Below are 20,829 nucleotides of genomic sequence, written 5' to 3'. Positions count from 1 at the left end.
GACCAAGTTCAATTGCCCATTTTGCAACCCGACCAGTTGCTTCATGTTCTAAATTATATCACCCAACGGAGCTGAACTGACAACCGTAATGGGATGGCCTTGGAAATACTGTTTGAGCTTCCGACTTGCCATAAAAACCCCATATACGAGCTTCTGCCAATGCGGATATCGCTGCTTTAACTCGATAAGCACCTCACTGATATAGTAAACCGGCCATTGAACCGGGTACTCCTTACCAGCCTCCTTGCACTCCACCATAATTGCCACACTGACAGCACGGGCATTAGCAGCCACATACAACAACAAGGGCTCCCTGTCAACCGGAGCAGCAAGGACCGACGGTTCAGCCAACTGCCGCTCCAAGTCTTCAAACGCCGCATTAGCCGCATCACTCCAGACAAAGGTGTCTGTTTTCTTCAACATTTGATATAGAGGGATCGCCTTCTCTCCCAAATGGCTGATAAACCAGCTTAGGGCTGCAATCCGCCCTGCTAGACGCTGAACATTATTGATGCACGCCGGTTTAGCCAAAGATGTAATCGCTTTGATCTTCTCCGGATTAGCCTCAATGCCTCTGTTGGATACCAGAAAGCCTAGAAGCTTGCCTGCCGGAACACCAAAGACATACTTGTCCAGATTGAGCATCATCTTGTAAACCCGCAGATTGTCAAAGGTCTCCTTGAGATCATCTATCAGTGTCTCCTTCTTCCTAGATTTTACCACAATGTCATCAACATAGGCATGAACATTGCGCCCAATCTGAGTATGAAGACAATTCTGCACACAACGCTAATAAGTTGCCTGGGCACTCTTGAGCCCAAAGGGCATAGAAACATAGCAGAAGACTCCAAAGGGAGTAATGAAGGCGGTCTTCTCCTGGTCCTTAACTACCATTTTGATCTGATGATAGCCTGAATAAGCATCCAAAAAACTCAAACGCTCACAACCCACCGTCGCATCAATGATCTGATCAATACGCGGGAGAGCAAAAGGATCGGCCGAACAAGATTTGTTCAAATCTGTGTAATCCACACACATGCGCCAAGTGCCGTTTTTCTTAAGAACAAGCACCGGATTAGACAACCACTCAGGGTGAAACACTTCAACGATAAACCCAGCAGCCAACAGTCGGGCTACCTCTTCACCAATTGCCTTGCGTCTTTCCTTGTTAAAGCGACGAAGAAATTGCTTGACCGGTTTAAACTTGAGATCAATATTGAGAGTGTGCTCAGCGAGTTCCCTCGGTACACCTGGCATGTCAGAAGGCTTCCATGCAAAAATGTCCCGGTTCTCACGGATGAACTCGATGAGCGTGCTTTCCTATTTCGGATCCAGATTTGTGCTGATGCTGAACTGCTTGGACGAATTGCCAGGAACGAAGTCAACAAGTTTAGTCTCATCAGCCGGTTTGAAATGCAGGGTTGGGTCATGCTCAGTGGTGGGCTTCTTCCGAGGGGTCATGTCTGCCGGATCAACATTTTCCTTATAAAACTTCAGCTCCTCTGTAGCACAAACTGACTCAGCATAAGCTGCATTACCTTCCTCACAATCCAAAGCGATTTTACGACTTCCGTGAACCGTAATGGTCCCCTTATGACCCAGCATCTTGAGCTGCAAGTAAATATAACAAGGCCGGGTCATGAACTTTGCATAAGCCGACCGCCCAAACAATGCGTGGTATGGGCTCTGGATCCTTACCACTTCAAATGTCAATGTCTCAGACCGGGAATCATGCTCATCACCAAACACAACCTCCAAAACGATCTTTCCAACAGGATATGCCGATTTACCAGGTACCACACCATGAAAAACAGTGTTGGACGGCTTAAGACTCTTGTCTGTCAACCCCATGCGACGGAAGCTCTCATAATACAGAATGTTGATACTGCTTCCTCCATCCATGAGTAACTTGGTGAACTTATAACCTCCCACCTGAGGTGCCACCACCAAAGCCAGGTGACCCGGATTGTCAACCCGGGGCGGATGATCCTCCCTACTCCACACAAATTGGTAGTTCGAACCACCGCAGATAACGCGGTACTGCTGGTTCAACGGCATTAACTGCCCTCTTGTGAAGCTTCTGATCACGCTTGCACAAACTGGTGGTAAACACATGATACTGCCCACCATTCAACTGCTTTGGGTGACTCTGATAACCCGATTGCTGCTGATTTCCTTGATTATTCTGCTGGTTATTACCACCTTGGTTGTTCTGGTTGCCCTGATTATTCGAAAATACGGAGCTCGAACCGCCGCCACCATGAAAACCTGGCCCTGAACCGCCTGATGGACCCTGATCATATCAGAAAAGATCAGAGTTTCTTAACTCCTTCATAATGTGACAATCTTTCCAGAGATGTGTCGCAGGAACCTCCTTGGTCCCATGTTTTGGGCAGGGCTGATTCAACAAACGCTCCAGATTCATTCCGCCGCCGCACTGGGGCGGTTTACCCTTACGAGTTGCACATTAGTGTTAGCCACAAAATCTGAATCCGCTTTACGCTTACCGTTATTCCCATGGCCTCCTTGGTTGTGCTGCTGTCCCTTTGCACCGCCGTTCTTTTTTCCCTTCTCCGGTTTCTCCTCATCAGAATCGGGATCCTTGGTATTATCAGAATCGGCATACTTGACCAAGGCGGCCATGAGGGTGCCTATGTCATTGCAGTGGCGTTTGAGCCGTCCCAACTTCATCTTTAGTGACTTAAACTGGCAATTACGCTCCAAGGTGATGATCGCCGAGCCAGCATTAATATGGTCCGATGAATGCAAGACTTCTGAAACCCGGTGCACCCAATGAGTTGTTGACTCGTTCTCCCCTTGCACACAGGCGTCGAGATCCATAATGGACATAGGCTGCTTACATGTGTCCTTGAAATTGGCTATAAACCGGGCCTTCAACTGGTCCCATGACTCGATGGAGTTAGGTGGTAAATTTTTCAACCAAGTACGGGTTGTTCTCTCCAACATCATCGTGAAGTACTTTGCACAAGCCGCTTCATCCACGTCCAGCATCTCCATTGCCATCTCATAACTTTCTACCCACGCCTCGGGTGGCTGATCAGCGGTGTAATCCGGCACCTTACGTGGGCCCTTGAAGTCCTTAGGCAATCGCACATTACGGAGAACCAGAATAAGGCACAGCACTCCCCACGAGCTAAAAGCAACTTCGACGCCTCGGTCCACTGACGCTGCTGGCTGAACCGGGGCGGGTTGGTATCGCCCCGTATGCTGTGCTGCTAAAGCAGCCTCCCTTCATGCTCTGCCATTATCCACCACGTCCTGAGCATTCATATAACCACGCACCGGATTAGGCCCCTGAGGGACAATGCGGTGCCGCACACTGCTAGACACCTCCGGTTCATCTATGTGCCTGCTATAACTTTTACTCGAACGAGGAGTGGAATGAATTCTATCCCGACTGTAAGAATAAGCCTGCTGCTGCACCACGGCAGTTTGAAGAAGATCTCTGGCCCGCCGTGTCTCAATCGCTGCCAGTGAATCGCCCTCCATCGGAATAGCTGCCAAGCGAGACGCTGCAGCAATCATATTATCCAAAGGACTCGAGAAGTGACCCGGCGGAGTAGGCACTTATTGCAGCGGGTTATCTGTTTGTCGAGGCGGCTCCATCGTCCGTGGTTGATCCGGCGCTGCCATTGGCGCGTCAGTCGGGTTTGTGGCTATCGGATTACTTGGCCCAGCCCCTGGCGTGTTGAAAAGATTCATCCCCTCGTAGACTGACGGCAAACGTGACCGATACTTTCTCTGCATTACGTCGTGTGTTGCATTCTGATCCAACAGGAGTTGGTAGTTCTGCGCCTATATTTGCTGTGACTGGGCATCTAAAGCGGCCCATTCTTCAGCCAACCTAGTGTCCTCCGTTGCTAGATCCTCCTTGGCTTGTGTTATCTGGTCCCTCAGCTTTGCAATATTCGAATTATGTTGATCCTGCGTCTCCGGGGTAACCGCCGTGGTCAACAAGGTAGCCCAGGCGTCCATCAAATCAGAGAGGACTTGAGCCGGTCGGCGCGCCGGGCCTCCTGCCACGGCTGCTGATCCGGTATTCATTGCTGCGTTGGACGAAGACTGCAGAGTGGGCTGTGTTCCGGCCATGAAAACAGCAACCCGACTCAGCGGTTCAAGGAAGTCCGGAATACTGTTGCCGTCGGAATATCCTTCCACCACACCATCCTAACCTTGGTACAGGGACTCAGTTTCACCAGTGGACGACTCGTCATCAGAATAAATAACTGTCTCACCTTCTGCAAGGGCATATTTATTCCCAATATGTTTTGGTGATTGATGACAATGCTTGTGCGGACTAATCGTGTGCGTTTAGTTCTTTCAGAGATTCATCCATTGGCACGAGACAATTTCCTCCCCTCGGTGGTGTAAGTCAAGACGGTGTAGCTCCTTCGTTTCATTGTTGGTGGACTAGTTTCGTAGGAGTCACCTTACTATCAAGAGGGGATCTGTTTAGGTAAGACTTGGGTGGAATCACACGTACACATCCTTATCACACCCGTCGTCTTTCCTTCCGCATCTCTGGAGCTGCTGTTTTCCCCTTACTATGCTCTGCTCTGCCCTAGCGGTAGTACCGCGTCCATAGCGGTAGTACCGCCGAAACTCCACAGCGGTAGTACCGCTCTCAGAGCGGTAGTACCGCTCCGAGCGGTAGTACCGCTCTCAGAGCGGTAGTACTGCTTGGGTTTTTCGGCCGTAGTACCGCTGTGCATCTAGGATACTTCCACCTCGATTCTTGAACGAATTTCTTGTGTTGGGTTTTGCGGCCCTAAGGGAGGTAGTAGGGGCGGTAGTACCGCTCTAAGCGGTAGTACCGCCCTTCCCTAGCGGTAGTACCGCCCTGGTGTCAGGGCCCTGGGCAGCGCGGCAGTACTGCTGGGTCGTAGAGGTAGTACCGCCCGGAGCGGTAGTACCGCTCTTCCCTGGCGGTAGTACCGCCCCGGGGTCAAGGCCCCAGGCAGAGCGGCAGTACCGCTGGGTCGAGCTGTAGTACCGCCCAGAGCGGTAGTACCGCCCTTCCCTAGCGGTAGTACCGCTCTGTGCGGGGCTGGTGAGTGGGATAACGGTTGGATTGTTCTTCCCACTATATAAAGGGGTCTTCTTCCCCAAAGTTGACCTACCTCTTTCCCCCAAAGCTCCATTGTTGCTCCAAGCTCCATTTTCGCCCGATCTCTCTCCCTAGCTAATCAAACTTGTTGATTTGCTCGGGATTGGTTGAGAAGGCCCAGATCTACACTTCCACCAAGAGAAGTTTGATTCCCCCCACTTATCCCTAGCGGATCTTGTTACTCTTGGGTGTTGAGCACCCTAGACAGTTGAGGTCACCTCGAAGCCATACTCCATTGTGGTGAAGCTTCGTGGTGTTGTTGGGAGCCTCCAAGTGTTGTGGAGATATCCCCAATCTTGTTTGTAAAGGTTCGGTTGTCGCCCTCAAGGGCTCCAATAGTGGAATCATGGCATCTCGCATTGTGTGAGGGCGTGAGGAGATTACGGTGGCCCTAGTGGCTTCTTGGGGAGCATTGTGCCTCCACACCGCTCTAACGGAGACGTACTTCCCTTTAAAAGGAAGGAACTTCGGTAACACATCCTTGTCTCCACCGGCTCCACTATTGGATATCTTGTCCCTTTACTTTTGCAAGCTTACTTGAGTTATATCCATTGCTTGCTTGTGTGCTTATTGTCTTTGCATCATATAGGTTGTCCACGTAGTTGCACATCTAGACAACCTATTTCATTGCAAGTTTTAATTTGTTAAAGAAAAGTCTAAAAATTGTTAGTTGCCTATTCACCCCCCCTCTAGTCAACCATATCGATCCTTTCAATTGGTATCAGAGCCTCGTCTCTTTATTAAGGACTTTGCCATCCGAAGAGTATGGTTGACGTCAACGATGGTGCGGAGGAACACTCCGGTGTGAATCCCATCTCGTCTTCGGTCGAAGGGGGAACCTCGGTCTCACGTGAGGAATTCAATGTGGCTTTAGACACATGGAAAACCTCCATGACGGCCGAGGTTAAAAGCATGTTTACTGAATTTCTAGAGGGACTTAAACTATCTACCTCACCAATGAAATTGGGTGATCCCACTAACAAGGTGATGGATGCTAACTCCGATAAGGGGGAAGCTAATAATGAAAAGAGTCCATCTACTAGTGGTAGAAATGGCACCGGCATCTTTGCCCATGTGGAACCCCCGGTGTATAGAGGACCGATCCCCTCTACTCATTTGAATCATGCCGGTCGTCCTCCTAAATATGTGAAAAATGAAGATTATGATTCTTGGGTTTATCGCTTCAAGCGTCATTTAAAACATGTGAATACTAACCTTTGGAGAATTATTGAAGAAGGTTTCTATCCTCATGATCCAAGCAACTTCACCCCTCGAGAAGAAGTGGACAATCAATTCAATGAGAGTGCTCTCTTCATCATCCAAGATGCTATCCTTCCCGAAGATCTCCCTCATCTTCGACCTCATGTCATGGCTAAAGAAGCATGGAAGTGTGTCGAGCGTATGTATAGGGGAAGTGCTAGCGTTCAATGCTCCAACTATGAAGTGGTGCAAGATGAAGCCGATGAGTTTGCAATGAAAGAGGATGAAGAACCTCGTGAGCTCTTTCAAAGAGTGACCAAACTTGCGGTCGCACTCCGAGATCATGGGAGTAAGGACACGGATGAAAACTGGATCAAGCACAAGTTCCTCAAGGCCATGATGCCCTACAACAAGGCCATGTCCTCCGTCATCCGCCAAAGACCGGACTTCCACTCCATGACCTCTAGTGAAGTGTTGGATGAGTTTGTTGCAATGAACATCTTGGATAAGACCGCCGACAATGCGGTGCTCCGTTCCCAAAGGGCAAAGAAGCCCAATCTTGCCTTGAAGGCCAAGGTTAGTGTGGAAGAAGAAGAAGAAGAGGAAGATGAGGAGAGCAACCCCGAGGACACGAAGTATGATTATCATGAGCACATGGCTCTTGCCTCAAGACAGTTTTGGAGTAAGAAGACTACAAGACCCAACTTCAACAAGAACAACTCAAGTGGCCTCAAGGGGAAGCAACGAGTTAGAACTTGTTTCAACTGTGGCAATGTCAGCCATTTCGTTGCGGATTGTCCATACGAGAAGCGGGAAGACAATGGTGGCAAGTTCATTCGAAAAGACAAAGCCAAGTCCTTCCCCAACAAGAACAACTTCACCAAGAAGACTCCTTCTCGCGGGTTGGTGGTTCAAGAAGAATACCGTGAGGATGATGATGATGATGAAGATAGTGAAACAATGGCCATGGCATCCGTTTCCATTGTCTCAACTCCTCGGGTGTCTCTCTTCGATGCACCTAACGAGAACATCACCGCCAAGTGCCTCATGGCTAAGGCCACCAACAAGGTAACCCCCAACATCAAAACCACCATTATTCCTAACCCTCCTTCAACGGATGATTTTGATAATGGTAAGGGGTCTAATGAGGAGATCAATGAATTTGAGTCCTTCATGAGTAAGCTCAAGGGCAAATTCAAGAAGCATTTCGTTGCTCTCTTGGAACAACTTGGTGAAGCCAATGACATGATCGAGGCTCATGAAGAAACCATCACTAAGATGGAAAGTCATAGTCGTGACTATGCCGATGAGATATCTGATCTCTCTAATGCTCTTGAGGAAGAGCGTGAGCATCGTTTGGCTCTTGAGGAGTCACACAACGATGGTCATGCTAAAGTAAAGAAAGATCTTGATCATGCTCTTGTTGTGTCTCGTGTTCCAGCCTCCGAGAAGGCTAAACTTGGGGTTGATCATGTTAGACTCACGGAGGAGTTTGATGTACTTGACAAGGCCTACAAGGTCTTGAAAAGTGCTCATGCCACCCTCAAGGAGTCTCATGCTCAACTCCAAGTTAAGCTAACTAAGGAAAAGGCCATATTTCCTCACATGGTCTTAATTGATAATGCAAATGCTACTAACCCATGTTGTGAGCATGCGCATCTTGAGGAGGAAAATGCCAAGTTGAAGGAACAACTCGAGAAAGGTCTTGTGTCATGCATACAAGGCGAGAAGAACCTAAATGACCTTTTGAGCAATCAAAAGGAAGTTGTGGGCAAGGAGGGAGTTGGGTTCGCACCCAAGTCCAAGAACAAGAAGAAGAACAAGGAGAAGAAGAGGAAGACCAATCGACCTCCTCCGCTCACGCAAACCTTTGTGAAGGAGGGAGAAGGTGCTCCTAAGGAGAGGAAGAACAATGGGAAGAGTGGTGAAGCCAAAGAGCGCAACGCCATCTCTCTCAACAAAGCCGGCGACTTTAACTCCTCTTATGTGTTGTGCCGTGCTAGTGATGGACATGTTTATGCTAAATTTGTTGGTTCTCCTTATGAGTACATTGAATGGTCTATTTGGGTTCCTAAGACCCTTGTTACTAACATCAAAGGACCCATTACTCAATGGGTACCTAAAACCAAGCATTGATCTCTTGTAGGTGTTTGCTTCCGGTGGGGGATCATGGTTGCTCGATAGTGGAGCAACAAATCATATGACCGGCAGCAAGGACTTGGTGGTGGACGTGCACAATATCCCATCTATGCCCACCAATGTCGAATGGGGTGATGCCTCACATTCTAAGGTATTGGGTCTTGGCAAGGTTGTCATTTCTCATGATCTAACGATCGAGAAAGTCATGTTTGTTGAGTCCGTTGCGTTCAATTTACTTTCCGTTCGTCAACTCGCACTCATGGGTTTTGCCACCTTCTTTGATATTGATACCGTGGCCCTCTTGTGGAGCAAGACTCTTAAAGTAGCCTTTGTTGGGCATGTCGAGAATGGTCTCTATGTGGTTAACTTCTCGGAGCAACCCACTAAGACCGCGACATGTCTAATGGCTAAAGTTGATGTGGGATGGCTTTGGCATCGCCGTTTAGCCCACGTCAATATGAGATCTTTGCAAAGTCTTCTCAAGGGGGACCATGTCCATGGACTAACGAATGTTAGTTTTGCCAAAGATCGTGTTTGCAGTGCTTGTATCGAAGGAAAGCTTCATGAGACGGCTCACCCTCCCACGACTATCATCTACTCGAAGAGACCCTTGGAGCTCCTCCACATGGACCTCTCTGGGCCCCCATCCTTTGATAGTCTTGGGGGTAGAAAGTATTGCTTGGTGATAGTGGATGATTATTCAAGATACACGTGGGTATACTTCTTCAAGAGGAAGAGTGAGACTCAACAAACCGTCATCGACTTTGCAAATGAAGCTCAATGTCAACACAATGCAAAGATCTTGACAATAAGAAGTGACAACGGCACCGAGTTCAAGAACTACACCTTGGATGAGTTTCTTAGTGATGAAGGGATCAAGCATCAATATTCTTCACCATATACCCTTCAACAAAATGGTGTTGCAGAGAGGAAGAACCGGACGTTGATGGATGCGGCAAGGACCATGATGGCGGAGTTCAAGTCTCCATACAACTTCTGGGCCGAAGCCATCAACACAGCTTGTCATGCATCCAATCGGCTCTATCTCCGCAAAGGCTTGAACAAGACTCCGTATGAGATACTCACCGGGAACAAGCCCAATCTCAAGTACTTCCGGGTGTTCGGGTGTAAGTGTTTCATTCTCAAGAAAGGTGTTCGTTTGTCTAAATTTGAAGCTAGAGCTCATGAGGGCATATTTGTTGGTTATGCTACAAACTCTCATGCTTACCGTGTTCTCAACAAGTCCAACGGACACATTGAGGAGACGTGTAACGTAGAGTTTGATGAAAATAACGGCTCCCAAGTGGAGCAAAGTGGTACTTGTGATATAGGTGATGAAATTCCTCCCCAAGCCATAAGAAGAATGGGTATTGGTCATATCCTACCCATTGAGGAACCCCTTGTGGCCGAAGGAGAAGGACAATGCTCCACTCAAGTGGAGCCATCACCTCCCCAACTCCCACACGCTTCCGAAGAACAAGGCGAAGGCCCTCACCTGTATGAACAAGACCAAGGGAAAGATCAACCTCAAGATGGAGGTGAACCTTTAAATGATGCCCAAGGTCAAGTTCTCCCCCTCGAGCAAGTTCAAGATCATGAGCAAGCTCAAGACGGCGCTCAAGATGATCAAGTTAACCTTCCTCCTTCCACACCCGAGGAAGAATTAGAGCGTCGTGCCGCGAAGATTGCTTCCAAACTCACCACCCAAGGCCATCTCATGGAAAACATGGTTGGAAGTCTAAGAAAGGGGGTAAGCACTCGTAGACAATTAGCTAACTATTGTGAACATCATGTGTTTGTCTCTTGTGTTGAACCCCAAAAGGTCTATGAGGCGCTCGAAGACTCGGATTGGCTCAATGCCATGCATGAAGAACTAAACAACTTCGAGTACAACAAGGTGTGGAGATTGGTGCCAAGACCTTCGGGGAACCACAACGTCATTGGAACAAAGTGGATCTTCAAGAACAAGCAAGATGCTCATGGGAACATCATTCGCAACAAGGCAAGATTGGTAGCACAAGGCTACTCCGAAGTCGAGGGCATCGACTACGGTGAAACCTTTGCTCCCGTTGCTCATCTTGAATCCATTTGTTTGTTGATTGCTTATGCTTCCCATCACAACTTTAAGTTGCAACAAATGGATGTGAAAAGTGCTTTTCTTAATGGTCCCATTAATGAGTTGGTTTATGTCAAGCAACCCCCCGGGTTTGAGGACCCCTACTTCCCGGATCATGTGTATCAACTCGATAAGGCACTCTATGGCCTTAAACAAGCCCCACGTGCGTGGTATGACCACCTTACCGAGTTGCTACAGGATCGTGGATTTGAAGTAGGACAAATCGATCCCACTCTTTTTACTAAGAAGGTCAAAGGGGAGTTGTTTGTATGCCAACTATATGTTGATGATATTATCTTTGGTTCTCCTAACAAAGCTTTCAATGAGGAATTTGCCACTCTCATGACCTCCAAGTTCAAGATGTCTTCGATGGGAGAGTTGAAGTTCTTCCTTGGTTTTGATATCAAACAAAGAAGAGAAGGTACCTTCATCAACCAAGCCAAATACACTCAAGACATGCTCAAGAGATTCAAGTTAAGTGATGTCAAACCGGCTTCTACTCCAATGCCCACCAAGTGCCAACTTGACATTGATCCCAATGGTAAAGCGGTGGATCAAAAGGTATATCGCTCCATGATTGGCTCCCTGCTTTACCTTTGTGCATCTTGACCAGATATCATGTTGAGTGTGGGGATGTGTGCACGGTTTCAAGCTGCACCGAAGGAAAGTCACTATGTGGCGGTCAAGCGAATCTTTCGATATTTGGCTCATACCCCAAACTTTGGCTTATGGTACCCAAGAGGGGCAAACTTCAAGCTTGAAGGGTTTACGGATTCCGATTGGGCGGGAGACAAAGTGGATAGGAAGTCCACTTCCGGAGGGTGCCAGTTTCTTGGGTGCTCTTTGGTGAGTTGGTCTTCCAAAAAGCAAAGTTGTGTGTCTCTCTCATCCAAAGAAGCAGAATATGTGGCGGCCGGTAGTTGTTATGCACAACTCTTATGGATGAGGCAAACTTTAAAGGAATACGGTGTCATTTGTGACAAAGTGCCTCTTTGGTGTGACAACAAAAGTGCCATCAAGATTTCTCTCAACCCTGTGCAACACTTCAAGACGAAGCACATTGAGATTCGGTATCACTTCATCCGGGATCACATTAGGCGAGGAGAGATCAAGCTCAAGTATGTCAACACTCATGATAACCTTGCAGATATTTTCACGAAGCCCTTGGATGAAGCAAGATTTCGCGAGTTAAGGCATGAGCTAAATATCATTGATTCGGGGAATGTGACTTGAACCCTTGCACACCCCACCCCACTCAACTTGGTATCTTGCTTAGATGTAGGCATGGACATAGGGGGAGTGTTGTTCTCTCAATGAACTTTCCCTCCCCCCATTATGCATAAAACGATCAACTCTTTCACAATAGCCATTTTTGATGGTACTTGTGCTTTAAAGACGAGTTTTGGTCATGGGCCCAAGGATAATTCTTCACGGTGCCATACCAATTGACTCAAACATAGGTGGCTGCGGCCACCGCCCTCTCCTGAGAGAGGCCAGAGCTTGCTCTGTTTCGTGTGGTTGTTTGTGTTTGAGTTGTTTCTGGTCTATTGTGTGTGTGTGTGTTGCTGCGTCGGTCCTCTCATTCTTTTAGCTTTGCTTTCCGTTTCTTTTTGAGTGTTACCCGTTGGTCTAGAAGCAGCGTTGTTGCTGAAGCAGTACTACCGCTGGTGGCGAGCGGTACTACCGCTCTCAGCGGTACTACCGCCCTCCAGAGCGGTACTACCGCCCTCCAAAGCGGTACTACCGCTATGAGGCGCGGGCTGGGGGTTATATCGGGGGCAGGGGGAGTTTCTTCTCCCCCATACCCATTCTCTCACCCCTTCGCCCTGTTCGTCTCTCTCTTCAGCAACCGGCGCCGCGGGAGGGCTCCGGTGGATCTCCTTCTTCGGGGCACTCCTCTCCGTTTCCTTCGGTGGAATCGATCCCCACCTTGTCCTCTTGCCATGGATGCCGGTATTGCCCCCATTCCCTGTTTCCTTTTGTCTAGATTTCCAATCTAGCGTTCTAGGGGCAATAGCAGTTGCATCTCTAGATTTTTGTCCAGATCTAGGCTTGAGTAGGATGGAGAATGCTTCTAGACTGTTTGGATTAGTGTTTGGTTGGAGTATTTTTGAATTTGGTAGGACGGTAGTACCGGATCTGACCATGGTAGTAGGAAACTACTGTTTCCCCGCCTCGAGCGGTACTACCGCTCTCCCAGAGCGGTACTACCGCTGAGAGCGGTACTACCGCTTGGAGTGGTACTACCGCTCAAGGGTCACGGTACTACCGCCCTCTACCCGGTTCCATCATCCTCCCACCTCTCAGTGATCTTTTTGTTCATGTTTGTGGCTTACGCTCGTTCTTTCTGGGTGTTTTGCGTGTTTGTGTGTGTGGTTCCAGGTGATGAGGTTCCTGAGCATCAGGCTCGTCGTGTCAACCCCGGCCGTGCCTCGTCCAAGCGCTACCGCACCACTGAGCCCATTGAGCCTGCCGGAGGATCTTCTAGTGCTCCACCTCCTCCCCAACTGCAGAAGAAGCCTGGGGTCAAGCCAAAGCCAAGCAAAACCGTGCCAGAAATGCCGCCCAATGAGTTCTGGGCAAGGCGCCGTCGCAACCCGTATGAGGTCGACCAAGATCCCACTTTGGTCAACCGTTCGTTCTGGAACAGGTTCCAGTTTGCCATCTACTTTGATGTTCTCAAAGCCAAGAAGAATCTCTATGTCAACGTGCACTCCATCGACACCGAGCATATGGAGAACCATCCTGACTACTTTGGTGAAGCTCTTCAGATGTGCACTCAGCTGAACATTCTCGGGATCATGCAATTCAACAAGGACTATGATGCTGACATTGTGGCCCAATTCTATGCCACGGTTCACCTTGGGACCGATGAGGACAGGAATTTGACTTGGATGACAAATGGCAAGTTGCTGTCAGTCAAATGGAAAGCTTTCATGCAGTTGATTGGGGTGGAAGATTTTGGACTTGAGTCTCCTGTCGGCTTTCGCCCCCACCGTCGCGCCAATGCCACTCACAAGCAAGCTCTGTGGCCCTACTGCACTTTGAGGATCAACCATGAGATGAAGAAGGAGACCTATGAACTGCCTGCCTATCTGGACATTCTCCACCGTATCTTCAGAGAGACTCTTTTCCCTCGCACCGGGAATCTGGACCAGGTTCACTCTTATCTCGTGGACATGCTTCTCTTCTGTCAGCATGAGAAGGGGTAGAGCACCGGAGTGTCCTTGGATATCTCTCATGTTATGTGGTCTGAGATGGTTTCTGCTATCTCCGAGCGCAAGTGCCCGATTTATGGTCCGTTCATTATGCTGCTCATTGAGAAGGCTTGGGATCATATCTATCCCAAGGTGGTGCTGGAAATTGGAGAGTTGGTTTCTCACGATGTCAAGCGTCTGAGGAAGAAGGATAACTGGGGCACTCAGGCCCCTAGGACTGGAGTTCCTTCACTGCTGCTGCCATGGAGACTGAGGAGGAGTTTGGGGCTGAGGCTGAGGATGAAGATGATGACTACGTGCCTTATGAGGCAGAGCCCTCTTGGGCCAAGAAGCTCAAGATCAAGGTGAAGAAGCTATTTTGCATGGAGTCTCACGGTCAGTACATGACTCATGTGGCTGAGAAGAAGGCCCGAGGTCGCCACAAGGAGCTCATGCGTCAGATGGGTGCTATTGTGATTAGTGGTTCTGAGGATCAGTTTATCGAGGAGGAGGAGTGGATTCAGCAGCACTATTCTTGGACTGATTCTGATGCTGAGCACTTCCCGGCTGACGATGGTAATGCAGATGATCCCTCTGAGATCTGATGGGTGTCCATCATTTGCCTTCACCTGGAGCTGTAGCAGCACTCCCTCTCCTTTTTGGTTTCTCTATGCCAAAGGGGGAGAGAGTTTAAGGATTTGCGTTTTGTGTCTTCCGTCGTTTGTGTTTGTGCTTTCGCTTGTTGCTTTATTTGGTTTGTGTCAGTGAGACCTAAGTTCTGGCTCTGTCAGTAAGACCTAAGCTCGAGTCATATGGTGTGAGACATATGCTACCTTATCTTCCCGTATCATTATCTATGTCTATCTAGCTTATGAGTTCCATGCTTATCCTGTTATATTTATGTTACTCTCATATCTTGCTTAGGTAGTTGGTCTCTAAGATGTAGGGGGGGCATTGCTCCTGGCATCTGTGCCGTGCAGTCCAAAGCACTTTTCTAGGTAGCACACATCCAGGGGAGCCCTTCGACATTTTAGGACGGTTGTGCTTTTGCGTTTATCCTATATCTAGCATATTGTGCAAATCCCGTATTGTCATCAATCCACCAAAAAGGGGGAGATTGTAAGGGCATATTTATTCCCAATATGTTTTGGTGATTGATGACAATGCTTGTGCGGACTAATCGTGTGCGTTTAGTTCTTTCAGAGATTCATCCATTGGCACGAGACGATTTCCTCCCCTCGGTGGTGTAAGTCAAGACGGTGTAGCTCCTTCGTTTCGTTGTTGGTGGACTAGTTTCGTAGGAGTCACCGTACTATCAAGAGGGGATCCGTTTAGGTAAGACTTGGGTGGAATCACACGTACACATCCTTATCACACCCATCGTCTTTCCTTCCGCATCTCTGGAGCTGCTGTTTTCCCCTTACTATGCTCTGCTCTGCCCTAGCGGTAGTACCGCGTCCACAGGGTAGTACCGCCGAAACTCCACAGCGGTAGTACCGCTCTCAGAGCGGTAGTACCGCTCCGAGCGGTAGTACCACTTGGGTTTTTTGGCCGTAGTACCGCTGTGTGTCTGGGCTACTTCTGCCTCGATTCTCGAACGAATTTCTCATGTCGGGTTTTGCGGCACTAAGGGAGGTAGTAAGGGCGGTAGTACCGCTCTAAGCGGTAGTACCGCCCTTCCCTAGCGGTAGTACCGCCCGGGTGTCAGGGCCCTGGGCAGCGCGGCAGTATCGCTGGGTCGTAGCGGTAGTACCGCCCGGAGCGGTAGTACCGCTCTTCCCTGGCGGTAGTACCGCCCTAGGGTCAGGGCCCCAGGCAGAGCGGCAGTACCACTGGGTCGAGCTGTAGTACCACCCGGAGCGGTAGTACCACCCTTCCCTAGCGGTAGTACCGCTCTGTGCGGGGCTGGTGAGTGGGATAACGGTTGGATTGTTCTTCCCACTATATAAAGGGGTCTTCTTCCCCAAAGTTGACCTACCTCTTTCCCCCAAAGCTCCATTGTTGCTCCAAGCTCCATTTTCGCCCGATCTCTCTCCCTAGCCAATCAAACTTGTTGATTTGCTCGGGATTGGTTGAGAAGGCCCAGATCTACACTTCCACCAAGAGAAATTTGATTCCCCCCACTTATCCCTAGCGGATCTTGTTACTCTTGGGTGTTGAGCACCCTAGACGGTTGAGGTCACCTCGAAGCCATACTCCATTGTGGTGAAGCTTCGTGGTGTTGTTGGGAGCCTCCAAGTGTTGTGGAGATTGCCCTAATCTTGTTTGTAAAGGTCCGGTTGCCGCCTTCAAGGGCTCCAATAGTGGAATCACGGCATCTCGCATTGTGTGAGGGCGTGAGGAGATTACGGTGGCCCTAGTGGCTTCTTGGGGAGCATTGTGCCTCCACACCGCTCTAACGGAGACGTACTTCCCTTTAAAAGGAAGGAACTTCGGTAACACATCCTCGTCTCCACCGGCTCCACTATTGGTTATCTTGTCCCTTTACTTTTGCAAGCTTACTTGAGTTATATCCATTGCTTGCTTGTGTGCTTATTGTCTTTGCATCATATAGGTTGTCCACGTAGTTGCACATCTAGACAACCTATTTCATTGCAAGTTCTAATTTATTAAAGAAAAGTCTAAAAATTGTTAGTTGCCTATTCACCCCCCCCCCTCTAGTCAACCATATCGATCCTTTCACCTTCAGACATCGGTTCAGATCCGATCCCATGGACACATCCTACGAACGCATTCTTCATGGCGGGTTTCACCTGGGCAGGGCTTGCACACTGAGCCGTCTCGACGAGGTCGGTGCAGATGTCTGGCTCAGGACCCGGTTCACCGATTTTGCCGATGAAGATGTGAATTCTGCCGAAGGGGACCCGGTACCCGTACTCGATTGAGCCGGCCTTGGGGCCCTAGCCTGCATCGTCGATGTAGAGCTTGCCGCGACGACTCTTGGTCATCCGGCCGACCACGTATCCTTTGAGTCCTTCAAAGTTGCCTTTCAAGAACTCGAAACCATCGTGCGATAGCCCCACGGTGGATGCCAACTATCGTGGAAATATCACATCAAATGTCCTCGTGTAAGGACTTTGTCATGGAGCCATCGCGACGGGTTAGCTTAAAGGGGTTAAACCGGACAAAGGACACGAGGGATTTTATACTAGTTCGGCCCCTTCGATGAAGGTAAAGGCCTACGTCTAGTTGTGATGGGATTATTGGGGTCTCGCTAACCAGGGAGCTAAACAAGCTATGCCTGGCTATCGAGTTGCGTTTCTTGTCCCTGAACCGCCACCGGGTCGTCCCCTTATATACACGGGTTGACGCCCGGCCGGTCTACAGAGTCCCGAGGCCGACTCATACAAGTGTTCGACTCAGTCTCTCCTTTCCTTATCTTACAACACAAGTTACATGATCATGGCGGTTTACCACTATGGGCCCTAATCCGCCTTTGGGCTCCGGGCCTCTGAGTTTCATAGTAAATCACCATCTTCTGAGTCTTCGTGGGCTTCAATATAGTTGAGGGTGAACCGGCCCCTCCTGGGCGGTTTACACTCAGTAGTTATATCCCCAACAACCGTGTATAGCTGCTAAGCCTCCACGTAGGCATAAAATATGATGTGGTAAGTTAATTAAGAAGAGAGAGACTAGTTTAGTGACTGCAGGAACAAACGGTGGAAAGACAGTTTTGAGTCTATAGCTAATTAAATGAAGCGAGCTTAGCAACAATAAACTATGCACCTATGCATTGAAGACTTGAGTTACTAACCATTTAATGCACTTAGCACCTCATCTAAGCACATCTAAGAACTTACTAGCACCCCCTTGACCGTGGACCTTGACGGTGTACGTCACCTTGTGTCTCATAATTTTTCTCGTCATCATCTAAGTCCTAGAAGATCTCACCCACATCATCATTAGGCATGCAACCACCTTGATAGACAACGTGCGCAGAAGGAGTAGAGGCGAATGGGGACGCACCGCGTCGTGGGCACTCCGTACGTGCTCGTGTGTGTGCAGCATGCGTGTTTTTCCATCGGTGCTATCTCTAAGGCCGAGGTTGCGGTCGTCTTCGTCTCTGACTAGTTGTTGAGCAATGACAGCAAAGAGGTGTTGCAAGAGATGCGTAGGCACCGTTGTGTGCGAGCTTCGCCGTAGCACGACGAACCAGACGTTGCCGCAAATGGAGCACGCCTCCATGAAACCGAGTGTGTGCGCATGCATGTGTTATTCATGTGCATTCTGCGACCGAGTGTGTGTGCATGCACATGTTGTGTACGTGCGTTGTGTGCTCCATGTTGTGCATCTATGTGCATGAGTTGGATCGGATGGAGTTAGTGCGTTGGCTTGTGTACATGTGTGGCTGCATGCAGCCTGTACATGCATGGGGAAAACGCGCAAGGTTCCTTGCAGACGCTCCACCGCGAGGTTCCTTGCTCCTTCTCGGTCATCGGGAATCTATGTTCTTCAACTCTTTTCTTTTACGTGAGCTTTGTTCATCCTTTTCGCAACATGTGAGACATTTAGCATCAAGGTGCACGTGTCATGCAAGAAAATGGAGATAATCAGATAAGCAGTGTGTAAGTGAGTCCTGCACTTCAATGGCACCTACGCAATATGTTTTTCTCCTCGATGGCACGTGAATAGTGCACGTACTCAACGATGGAGCACAGGATGGTAGCAATGACATGGTCAGCCCTTTTTTTGGAGAGAGTACGTACTACTAAATAACTTTGATGTGTCCCGTCAACTCGCAGAACGACGAGAAGCTTGATTACACCTTCTCCCTTGCCAACACGTGCGTGGTGGCTCGTAGCACGAGGAGAAACTTTTGCTTACAAGCGGTGGATGTGCAGCAGTTCATTCAGTGTCAGATTGCCAGAAGTACTACCGTAGAACCATTGACTTACAGAAGAGGCAAAGAGCCAAGTGCAAGGTCACCTACTGACCTTAGGCTAGGCATAGTGGGAGTAACATAAGTAGGGGTACCTCTGAAAGTGCAACTATCCCTAGGTGGTTTTGGTAATTCCTATCAACATATAGCTCATTGAGCTAATACTATTCCAATACAAATATTTCAGGAAAAGCTCAATGAATGGCATGGCATGGATGAGGAAAGTGGATCCCTCAAAATACTAAGGATAAAAGGATTGGCTCAAGCTCAAAAGCTCAAGACTCTACATTTTATATTTTAGTGATCCAAGATCACATTGAGTCTATAGGAAAAGCCAATACTATCAAGGAGGGATGAGGTGTTGCTTAATGAGTTTCTTGCTCCACAGTGCTTAGTGATATGCTCCAAAAACCCTCAACTACTTTCTCATATCCACATATGACCCAAACCTAAAGTCAAACTCGGCCCCACCGATTCTTTGTATCCGGCGCCACCGAGTTCAGATGTCATAGCCACTGCCACAAACCCTAGGCAAATCGGTCTCACCGATAGGGATCTCGGTCTCACCGAGATGGGATTGTAATCTCTCTGTTTCCCTTCGTAACGTTTCGGTCTAACCGAAGTGAGCGATCGGTCCCATCGACATTGCAATGTAAACTCTTTGTTTCCTTTTTGTAACATTTCGGTCTCACCGAAAGGAGCGAATCGGTCCCACTGAGTTTACCTGACCAACTCTCTAGTTAGCTTATTACCAAAATTGGTCTCACCGAGTTTGTGTAATCAGTCTCACCGAGATTACGTTATGCCCTAACCCTAACCATATCGGTCCTACCGAGTTGCATGTCGGTCCCACCGAAAACCCTAACGGTCACTAGGTTTACTGAATCGATCTGACCGAGTTTGTTGATTCGGTCCCACCGAGATTGGTAAATTGTGTGTAATGGTTAGGTTTTGTGTGGAGGCTATATATACCCCTCCACCTCCTCTTCATTCGTGGAGAGAGCCATCAGAACAAACCTACACTTCCAACTTACCATTTCTGAGAGAGAACCACCTACTCATGTGTTGTGTCCAAGATATTCCATTCCTACCATATGAATCTTGATCTCTAGCCTTCCCCAAGTTGCTTTCCGCTCAAATCTTCTTTCCACCAGATCCAAATCCTATGAGAGAGAGTTGAGTGTTGGGGAGACTATCATTTGAAGCACAAGAGCAAGGAGTTCATCATCAACACACCATTTGTTACTTCTTGGAGACTGGTGTCTCCTAGATTGGCTAGGTGTCACTTGGGAGCCTCCGACAAGATTGTGCAGTTGAACCAAGGACTTTGTAAGGGCAAGGAGATCGCCTACTTCGTGAAGATCTACCACTAGTGAGGCAAGTCCTTCGTGGGCGACGGCCATGGTGGGATAGACAAGGTTGCTTCTTCATGGACCCTTCTTGGGTGGAGCCCTCCGTGGACTCGCGCAACCGTTACCCTTCGTGGGTTGAAGTCTCCATCAACGTGGATGTATGATAGCACCACCTATCGAAACCACGACAAAAACATCTGTGTCTCAAATTGCGTCTGAATTCTCCAAACCCTACCCTTTACATTCTTGCAAGTTGCATGCTTTACTTTCCGCTGCTCATATACTCTTTGCATGCTTGCTTGAATTGTGTGGAGATTGCTTGACTTGTGCTAAGATAGTTAAAATATGCCAAAGACTAAAATTGGGAAAATGTTAAGTTTTTAATTGGTCAAGTAGTTTAATCACCCCCCCCTCTAGACATACTTCAAGGTCCTACAAGTGGTATCAGAGCTTTGGTATCCATTTTCTTTGATTTCCGTAGCTTTTGGTGGTCATAGCCTTGGTTTCACAACGTAGGAGAGTATGGCGTCTAGCGAGGGAAATTATCACCGTAGAGGTCCTTACTTTGATGGCACTAATTTTGCTAGTTGGAAGCATAAGATGAAAATGCATATTCTCGGACATAACCCCGCCATTTGGGCTATTGTGTGTATTGGCTCGCAAGGTGAGTTCTTTGATGGGAGGGAACCGAACCGTGAAGCTAGCACAGATGAATTGAAGATGCTGCAATACAACGCTCAAGCTTGTGATATCCTCTTCAATGGATTATGCCCCGAAGAATTCAAAAAAGTCAGCCGTCTTGAGAATGCAAAGGAAAT

The 20,829-nt window shown here is 48.6% G+C and overlaps 1 pseudogene; it reads right to left on the bottom strand.

Annotated features, from left to right (window-relative positions):
- Nucleotides 1-231: 231 nt before the first annotated feature.
- The window catches only part of LOC119281644, an 86,812-nt pseudogene continuing 66,214 nt past the window's right edge, over nucleotides 232-20,829 (bottom strand).

Source organism: Triticum dicoccoides, chromosome 3B, assembly GCF_002162155.2.
Source record: "Triticum dicoccoides isolate Atlit2015 ecotype Zavitan chromosome 3B, WEW_v2.0, whole genome shotgun sequence".
In the NCBI taxonomy this organism is placed as follows: Eukaryota; Viridiplantae; Streptophyta; class Magnoliopsida; order Poales; family Poaceae; genus Triticum; species Triticum dicoccoides.
The sequence above is the reverse complement of the archived record's forward strand: the minus strand, read 5'-3'. Positions and strand labels throughout refer to the sequence as shown.